A 10,456-nucleotide genomic window follows, 5' to 3' on the forward strand; every position below is an offset into this window, starting at 1 on the left:
CCAGTGACTGGGCCATCTCCCTCTGGGACTGAGCCACCGCACTTCCACTGACACCACTGTCTGGGTGTGTCACATCAGCCAGTAACTGGGCCATCTCCCTCTGGGACTGACACCACTGTCTGGGTGTGTCACATCAGCCAGTGACTGGGCCATCTCCCTCTGGGACTGGTTCCAGCTCCCTCTGTGTCAGCAAAACGTCAGCCAGCACCTGGACAAGATCGCCAATGTTCCCAGGCATAGCCACTGTTACTGAGCCATGTCGCAGAGTGTTGCTGCAATGTCTGAGTGGCTCTGGAACATGGCTGCCTGTGAGAGGACAGCCCCCTCCTGGGCCTTGGCCCCTGCCTGCACAGAATGGCCCAGACCTTGGACATGCCGATTCATAGCTAAAACCGTCGTCCCCAATACCTCCACTGTGAATACCACCCGTGGTAGCACACATTGATGGCACCACCCCCTGCTGCACACACGGCTGGACGACTCCAACTGTACCTGCAGGTACTGGATGCTCATCAACAACCCCTCATGTAGTCCCTGGGTCTGGGACTGCATCTTCATGACCGATGGGACTGTTCATTCCAGAAACATGCTGCCTTCCAACCCCTGTGACCCAGAGAGTTGCTACCTCCTGCAGGCCCCAAGCACTCCCTCCACTCCCCCCCCCCCCCCCCCCCTACAGTCGCCCCACACTCCTAATAATCAACTCCCACAGCCTAACAATCCAACTCGATTCTCAACTTTGCTGATGACACCATCGTAGTGGGTCAGATTTCAAACAATAACGAGACAGAGGACAGGAATGAGGGAGAGAACCTGGTGAACTGGTGCGAACACAATGGATGGCAGCTATTTGATTTGATTTGATTTATTGTTGTCACATGTATTAGTATGCAGTGAAAAGTATTGTTTCTTACATGCTGTACAAACCGTACATAAGGGAGGAAGGAGAGACTGCAGAATATAATGTTAGTGATAGCAAGGTGTGGAGAAAAGATCACCTTAATACGAGGTAGGTCCATTCAATAGTCTGATGGCTGTAGGGAAGAAGCTGTTCTTGAGTCAGTTGGTATGTGACCTCCAACTTTGGTATCTTTTTCCTGACAGAAGGAGGAGGAAGAGAGTATGTCCGGGGTGTGTGGGGTCCTTAATTATGCTGGATGCCTTTCTGAGGCAGGGGGAATTGTCGATAGAGTCGATGGATGGGAGGCTGGTTTGTGTGATGGACTGGGCTACATTCACAACCTTTTGTAGTTTCCTGCGGTCTTGGGCAGAGCAGGCTCCATACCAAGCTGTGATACAACCAGAAAGAATGCTTTCTGTGGTGCATCTGTAAAAGTTGGTGAGGGTCGTAGCTGACATGCCAAATTTCCTCAGTCTACTGAGAAAGTAGAGTCGTTGACGGGCTTTGGTAACTATAGTGTCGGCATGGGGGGGACCAGGACAGGCTGTTGGTGATCTGGACACCTAAAAACTTGAAGCTCTCGACCCTTTCTACTTCGTTCCCATTGATATAGACAGGGGCATGTTCTCCACTACGCTTCCTGAAGTCGATGATAATCTCCTTTGTTTAGTTGGCATTGAGGGAGAGATTATTGTCGACGCACCAGTTCACCAGATTCTCTATCTCATTCCTGTACTCTGTCTCGTTATTGTTTGAAATCCGACCCACTACGGTGGTGTCATCAGCAAATTTGAGAATCGAGTTGGATTGTTAGGCTGTGGGAGTCGATTTTTAGGAGTGTGGGGCGACTGTAGAGGGGGGGGGGGGAAGTGGACGGAGTGCTTGGGGCCTGCAGGAGGTAACAACTCTCTGGGTCAGAGGGGTTGGAAGCTGGGGGGGGGGAAGAAAAGGCTGAAGTTGACGGGATGCTGGTCTAGCCGTTGGAGTCCAGCAGAGTGAAGGCCATGGCTTCTCGGGCATCTTCCTGATCTCTGGCAGCCGCTGTAGGGGAATCCCCAGGCCGGGGGCTGTAGGGGAATCCCCAGGCTCGGGGCTGTAGGGGAATCCCCAGGCCGGGGGCTGTAGGGGAATCCCCAGGCCGGGGACTGTAGGGGAATCCCCAGGCCGGGGGCTGTAGGGGAATCCCCAGGCCGGGGGCTGTAGGGGAATCCCCAGGCCGGGGGCTGTAGGGGAATCCCCAGGCCGGGGGCTGTAGGGGAATCCCCAGGCCGGGGCTGTAGGGGAATCCCCAGGCCGGGGGCTGTAGGGGAATCCCCAGGCCGGGGGCTGTAGGGGAATCCCCAGGCCGGGGGCTGTAGGGGAATCCCCAGGCCGGGGGCTGTAGGGGAATCCCCAGGCCGGGGGCTGTAGGGGAATCCCCAGGCCGGGGGCTGCAGGGGAATCCCCAGGCCGGGGGCTGCAGGGGAATCCCCAGGCCGGGGGCTGTAGGGGAATCCCCAGGCCGGGGGCTGTAGGGGAATCCCCAGGCCGGGGGCTGTAGGGGAATCCCCAGGCCGGGGGCTGTAGGGGAATCCCCAGGCCGGGGGCTGTAGGGGAATCCCCAGGCCGGGGTCTGTAGGGGAATCCCCAGGCCGGGGACTGTAGGGGAATCCCCAGGCCGGGGGCTGTAGGGGAATCCCCAGGCCGGGGACTCCAGCTCCGGAAGCTGCTCACACGTGGTCGGCTGCTCTGGGTCGATTTCAGGTCGTCAGTTTCACGTGTCTGCAGGGTCCTAAAAATAGTTAACTCTGTAATTAATTGAATAAGAACATTGTCAGAGTGTTGAAAACAGAATGAAGTTTTCGAAGCATAGAACGCGAGTAAAAGATAGAATTAGAGGGTTTGCTGGGCACAGCTTGCAAGAAGTCGTCATCTTGGATGTGTCCCTGGGGTTGAGCTGACCTCTGACCATCCGCCCCCTCGGGCCTTCTTCCTCCACCTGCTAGACTGGAGCAGCCGTGTAGCGATGACAAGATAGTGTCCCAGGAGCCTCTTCATTAACGTGCCCAACCGAGGTCAGTGTCTCTGGGATGGGGGAGGGTGTTAGAGAGGCTGTGATGGGAAGTCAGTGTCATCCCCGGACTCGAGCTCCGGGGGTGTAGAGCTGGACTCGGTATGTACCTCATCATTCACCTGAGGAAGGAGCAGTGCTCCGAAAGCTAGTGTTTGAAACAAACTTGTTGGACTTTAACCTGGTGTAAGACTTCTTACTGAGCTCACCCCAGTCCCAACGCCGGCATCTCCACATCATTCCTCAGTCAGACATTGACAATGTTTAATCCTGCACTGGGGAATCTTGCTATATTAAAATTAATGTTTGTAAGATAATTGTCTCAATTTCTCTCATGCTGATTCTTTGAAAACTGTAAACACAAACATTTTATGGGACAGATTTTTTTTATTTTTTCCACTTCTTTACAGCCTTATTCCTATCTCGCCCTACGCTAGAGCAGAAAGCAGATGTAAGCAAACTCTGCTTATTTTATAGATCTTGTCCAATGATACAGCTCAGGGTGATACAGAGAAAGCAGCTGAATCTTTCCCATTGAAAGCCCAATTATCTCGTCAACTCACCTTCAAAGGGCTGATTAGATTTCACCAACTTTCCCCTGTACAGCTGGCCACTAACAAAATAAAAAATGATCTTCCGTGTCCAGATGCTGCATTCTTTCACAGTCGTTGACACTGAGCATCACTCCAGACGTTCAATACCATATTGGAAAGAATCATTGTCTCAGTTGATGCAATTTTCACCAATCATCATAGAATCTACAGTGCAAAAGGAGGTCATTCGGCCCATCGAGTCTGCACCGGCCCTTACAAAGAGCACCCCACTGAAAGCCCACCTATCTACCCTATCCCCGTAACCCCCACTTAAACTTTTTTTTTGGACACTAAGGGCAATTTATCATGGCCAATCCACCTAACCCTACACATCTTTCGGGACTTGTGGGAGGAAACGGGAGCAGCCGGAGGAAATCCACGCCGACACGGGGAGAACGTGCAGACTCCAGACAGTGGCCCAGCCGGGAATCGAACCTGGCACCCTGGAGCTGTGAAGCAATTGTGCTAACCACTATGCTACCGTGCTGCCCTTGCAAAACCTGTCTCTGAACTGGACATATTGAGATCAGTAAATAGATCAGGTGAATAATTGTGCGGTTTTATTGAACAAAGGGAAGGTTAAATATATCCCTCCGAGCACGTGACAAGTCGAGGAGACTCGGAAAAGGAGCTGATGTGGAGATGTCGGCGTTGGACTGGGGTGAGCACAGTAAGAAACCTTACAACACCAGGTTAAAGTCCAACAGGTTTGTTTCGAATCACTAGCTTCAGGAGCATAGCTGATGAAGGAGCTGTGCTCCAAAAGTCAGTGATTCCAAACAAACCTGGTTCGACTTTAACCTGGTGTTGTAAGGTTTCTTACTGTCCTCTTTATCTCTCTCTCTCTATCTCTCTCTCTCTATCTCTCTCTGTGTCTCTCTCTATCTCTCTCTCTGTCTCTCTCTCTGTCTCTCTCTGTCTAACTCCCTCTCTCTTTCTCTGTCTCTCTCTCTCTGTCTCTCTCTCTGTTTCTCTCTCTGTCTCTCTCTGTGTCTCTCTCTATCTCTCTCTCTCTATCTCTCTCTGTCTAACTCCCTCTCTCTTTCTCTGTCTCTCTCTGTCTGAGTCTCTCTCTCTGTCTGTTTCTGTCTGTCTTCTCTCTCTCTGTCTCTCTCTGTGTCTCTCTCTATCTCTATCTCTCTCTGTCTAACTCCCTCTCTCTTTCTCTGTCTCTCTGTCTGAGTCTCTCTCTCTGTCTGTTTCTGTCTGTATTCTCTTTCTCTGTCTCTCTCTCTGTGTCTCTCTCTATCTCTCTCTCTCTACCTCTCTCTGTCTAACTCCCTCTCTCTTTCTCTGTCTCTCTCTGTCTGAGTCTCTCTCTCTGTCTGTTTCTGTCTGTCTTCTCTCTCTGTGTCTCTCTCTGTGTCTCTCTCTATCTCTCTCTCTCTATCTCTCTCTCTCTATCTCTCTCTGTCTAACTCCCTCTCTCTTTCTCTGTCTCTCTCTGTCTGAGTCTCTCTGTTTGTTTCTGTCTGTCTCTCTCTATCTGTCTCTCTCTATTTCTCTCTCTTTTCGCTATCCGTCTCTCCCTCTCTGTCTGTCCCTCTCTCTCTGTTTCTGTCCCTCTTTCTCTCTCTGACTCTCTCTGTCTCTCTCTCTCTATTTGTATATTATGTTTAGTAATATCTTGTTATTCATTTGCTTACTGCCAGAAAGGTCAGATCGTGATGTTCAGTAACACTCAAAGTCTTCAAATAAAGCAAATACTGTTTATTGAGTAACAATGTCATGGCAGTGTCACTTTGAGAAGTGTTTTTGTCTTATCACATGGCTTCAGTGATGTCATAGTGTGGGTGGAGCTGGGCTGTGGCTCTGAGTTTTACTTTCGCTTTGAGTTTGAACTGATTTGTACAGCACGGGTTGAAAAAAGAAGTGTTTCCTCTACCTTCAGTTTGAAAGCTGCTTCGACTGCTTGATAACGGGAAATAAATAATTGTTTTCTGGAAGAAATTCAAAACTGCTGTTTTGGAGAGGACACAAGAGCAGCCAGACCTGGTCTTGAGTGCTGTGTGGAGGTCACACCTTTGAAAAGGGTTTTCTGGTTTATGGGATCTTGTTATTAAATTGGAACAGTTAAAGGGGGGAATTTATTAAGGGTGATGCATAGATTACTGTAGCTGTGTGGGGTATTTATGTTTGTAATTGATAAAAGTGCTTACCGTGAGTGTTTATAAAAACGTTAACTAAATTCGTAGAATAAACTTTGATTTTGATTCAAAGCGCCTAAGGCCTCTGTTGAATAACAACCTGAAAGGCAGGTCCTTGTGCTCATGGTAGCCAAAATCTAGAAACAGTTGTAGGTCAGGTGGACTCCGTGATACACTTTAGAGTTTTCTAAACTCTGGCCATTAACAACGATTATAAATTAACTGAGTTTGTTCTCTCTGAAATAACTCTAACTGTAGATTAGTATAATAAGATTAAATAGATATATAATGATTAAACTCCAGCTGCACGCTGAGCTATCTCTCTCTAACTCTGTTCACTAGTTACTCCTGATACAAAGAGGCGGGAACTTTCTCTGAGTTTACCTTCTATAAATATATCTGGTGCTGCCAGCTAGTGGTTATCTAGCACTTACTTACAGATGTTAACTCTTTAAATAACCTTCAGATATACAAATCACTACAACCCCCCTTTTTAACACATTTTCTATACTATAAAGAAAATGGTATAACAAATAAGCATAAGAATGATATATATATCTGTACAAACATAAATGGAATGATGACTATACACAGCAGAATAATGTTTATAAGTCCAGTATTTATAAGTTCAGCCTGTTAGGTTTTGGTCGCCTTCGTGTTGACCTTCTCAACTGACGATGTGGTGAGTCTGAAACTTTGACACTTGTGTGGAGGTCTTCTGGTTTCTTGGTGTTTGAGTACCAACCAGTCATCATGAGGTGTTCGAATGGTTGAATCATTATTGTTGTCTGACCTGGTCTTTTTTCTGTGCCGGTGGTATCGATTTAGTATGTCATCTGCCTTAAAAACTGGTCTGTCTTGAAGCAAATATGAATACATGAAATTCGGTGGCTCGACATTTGTTTTGTCTGAACAATGTCCATATGATGTTTCTACTCTTGGCATTGTTTAGTTGCAGAGTTGTACCATTGTGTACAGTTTGATGTTTCATTGTTGTTGTGCTCAATAACTCTTCCTGGTGGATAATTTCAGTCATTCTCAAAGTTATTGGTATCAGTGTCCTTCGTGGTATTGATGTTTTATTGAGCTTTATGATTTGAGTTTTGTGAGAATGATCTGATGTTGCATTGATCTTGGTGACATCAATCATTTCTGGTTGATTTGATTTATCTTTGATCTCTTGGTCCTCCTCTTCTGGAGTCAAGCCTCCCAAGATTTCATTTTCTTGTAGGTTGGTTATAATAGATGTGTTTTCAGTTGATGTGGTCTCAATGACTCATTTATTGTTTCACGCTGATTGTCAACTTCTTTTGTACAGTCGAGCTGAGGTCTGTCAGTCTCGCTGTGGTCTTGCACATATTGTATGTTAATTGTGATCACTTTGTCACTATTCTCACATACAGTGGGTAGACATTCATAGTTTTTGTGTTGTTGTTCAAATAATGTGGATAGACCTTTATTGTCTTTTTGTTGATCAAATGAGCTGGATAGACCTTCTTGCCGTCTTCTTGCATGGTTATCGCTCTGAAGTCTTTAATTACTTCCATTCTGGAGTCTGTCAATGAGCTCTCTGTGGAGGCTTCCCTCGCTCTCTCTGTGGAGGCTTCCCTCGCTCTCTCTGTGGAGGCTTCCCTCGCTCTCTCTCTAGAGGCTTCCCTCGCTCTCTCTGTGGAGGCTTCCCTCGCTCTCTCTGTGGAGGCTTCCCTTGCTCTCTCTGTGGAGGCTTCCCTCGCTCTCTCTGTGGAGGCTTACCTCGATCTCTCTGTGGAGTCATTAATCGCTCTCTCTGTGGAGGCTTCCCTCGATCTGTGGAGGCTTCCCTCGCTCTCTCTGTGGAGGCTTCCCTCGCTCTCTCTGTGGAGGCTTCCCTCGCTCTCTCTGTGGAGGCTTCCCTCGCTCTCTCTGTGGAGGCTTCCCTCGCTCTCTCTGTGGAGGCTTCCCTCGCTCTCTCTGTGGAGGCTTACCTCGCTCTCTCTGTGGAGACTTCCCTCGTGCTCTCTGTGGAGGCTTCCCTCGCTCTCTCTGTGGAGGCTTCCCTCGCTCTCTCTGTGGAGGCTTCCCTTGCTCTCTCTGGGGAGTCTTTCATCGCTCTTTCTGTGGACGCTTCCCTCGCTCTCTCTGGGGAGTCTTTCATCGCTCTCTGTGTGGAGGCTTCCCTCGCTCTCTCTGGGGAGTCTTTCATCGCTCTCTGTGTGGAGGCTTCCCTCGCGCTCTCTATGGCATCTTTCATTGCTCTCTGTGTGGAGTCGTGCAGTGTTCGCTCTGTGGAGTCGATCTGTGCTCTCTCGACAGAGTCGGTCAGTACTCGCTCTGTGACGTTGTTTTCTTCTTGGCTATTTGACAGGCTGATGTCATCCAACATATCAACAATCTGCCATTGCATCATGGTATTGGATTCATCTACCATGAGTAGAGTCGTGTTTGGCATTTTAACCGTATTGCTGATGCTATGATTATTATCTCTGAATAGCTCAGCCATATCTGAGTAGTATTCTTCAATAAACATATCATCTTCTTTAGTAGTGGATTTGTTATTATGCTCTTCATTTTGAATGCTGCAAACTTTTTGTTCCATGGTGCTGCAAAAGTTATCTTCAACTGTTTGGCATTGTTGTGCCTGGCAAGGTCAAAGATTTGGGTTTTGTGCTTTTAAAACTGTTATTTTGAATTTTCGGGCAGTTTCCCTTTAAGTGGGCATGTTCCGAGTGCTCTGACATCATGATGTTGATGATGTCATGCATAATCGTCGATTGCGCATGCGCAAATTGATCTTCTTCCAGAGTGCACTTTGTTCAACAGCGCAAGCGCAGCTTCTTGCACATGCGCAGAACCATATTTTGATGGTTTGCGTCTTTTTTTGAGGTATGCATGTGCGTACTGGTTAGAGTGCTCCCGTGCAAGATGGCTGCCGTCCGAAACATGCTTCTTCACAGATTGCGACAATGCCTCTACCTCGTGGTGAATTTTCATGCCATTTTCACGGATTTTATATTCTAGGTACTCATTATATTGATTCTTTGATTGTTCATGTACTAAGCATTTTTCTACAGCAGTTTTTTAACATAAGATCTTGCTATCATAATAATTTCTCTCTTAAACTCTCATCACTGATGCCATACACAATTTGATCACAGATCAGCTAGTTATGAAATGCTGCATAATTACAAGTTTGTGTAGTAATTTTAAATCAGTGACAAAGCTGGTAAAAGAATACACATTTTTCTGCAAACATTTGTAGAATCTGAATCTTTCAAAGATTTCATTTGTCTGAATTTTGCAGTGGTCAACAAATTTGTTTAATATAACGTCAAATTTGCTTTTGCCCTGTCCTTCAGAGTAGAGAAAGGAATTGTAAATTTCAATTGTGTGATGTCCATCGAGGTGGTTTTACTGCGACCCATGGCGCCGAAGCTTCCCCAGTTGAATAGTTGACACAAATTTGTTCTTTTCTTGCATTTTCTGATCAAAAGAGTTAGTTTTTCTGAAGCCAGGCCGTGGTGCCACGTTTAGTAATGTCTTGTTACTCATTTGCTTACTGCAAGAATGGTTGTATGTTTAATGTTCAGTAACACTCAAAGTCCTCAAAAAGAGCAAATACTGTTTATTGAGTAACAATTATAAATTAACTATGAGTTTGTTCACTCTTCAATAACTGTAACTGTAGATTAGGGATTACTTAGATATATAATGATTAACTACCCCTGCACACTAAGCTAGCTCTCTCTAACTCTGTTCACAAGTCACTCCTGATACGATGAGGTGGGGACTCGTACGTAGATCTTGTGCTGCCATCTAGTGGTTATCTAGCACTACTTCTAGATGTTAACCCTTTACATACCTTCAGATCACTATCTATCTGTCTATTTTCTCTATCCGTCTCTCTCTCTCTTTGTCTTGCTCTGTCTTTGTCTCGCTCCATCTGTATCCCTATGTCTCTCATTCTCTGTTTCTCTCTCCCTCTCTCTGTCTCGCCTCTCTCTGTCTGCCTCCTTCCCTTTCTCTCTCTGTGTATCACGGTTTCTCTCTCTCGGTCTCTGTGTCTCTCTCTCTCTCTTTGTCTGTCTCTCTCTTTCTTTGTCTGTCTCCCCCCCCCCCCTCTCTCTCTCTCTCTCTGTCTGTCTCCCTCTTTGTGACCCCCCCCAACCCCCAACTTTCTGTTCCAGGTGTCTCAGCCAACAGCATATCTGCCACTTAACACATTTTGTCCTGATCTTGGCTCAATTTTTAATAGATCAAGGAGAGTCCAATGAGTTTCTTCGAAGTATTTCTATTCAGCAACCAGATTACCTATACAAAGCCCGGTTACTCCTCACTGGGTCCTTTGGCCTTTCTGATCGGATGTACAGTGGCTGAGCTTTTAATAATAACAATAATAATCTTTATTATTGTCACAAGTAGGCTGACATTAACCCTGCAATGAAGTTACGGTGAAAAGCCCCTAGTCGCCACACCCCGGAGCCTGTTCAGATACAGAGGGAGAATTCAGAATGTCCAATTCATCTAAGAGCTCGTCTTTCGTGACTTGTGGGAGGAAACCGGAGCACCCGGAGGAAACCCACACAGACACGGGGAGAACGTGCAGACTCCGCACAGACAGTGACCCAGCGGGGATTGAACCTAAGACCCAGGCGCTGTGAAGCCACAGTGTTAACCATTGTGTTACCATCCTGCTAACGGTGCTGGGTAAACTACCCCGCCAACAGCAGGAAAACTCACATCCCAATCAGCCCGAGGCAATAATCATCCCAGCTGGTTGCATACCGTG

This window comes from Scyliorhinus canicula, chromosome 20 (assembly GCF_902713615.1).
Source record: "Scyliorhinus canicula chromosome 20, sScyCan1.1, whole genome shotgun sequence".
NCBI classification, from domain to species: domain Eukaryota; kingdom Metazoa; phylum Chordata; class Chondrichthyes; order Carcharhiniformes; family Scyliorhinidae; genus Scyliorhinus; species Scyliorhinus canicula.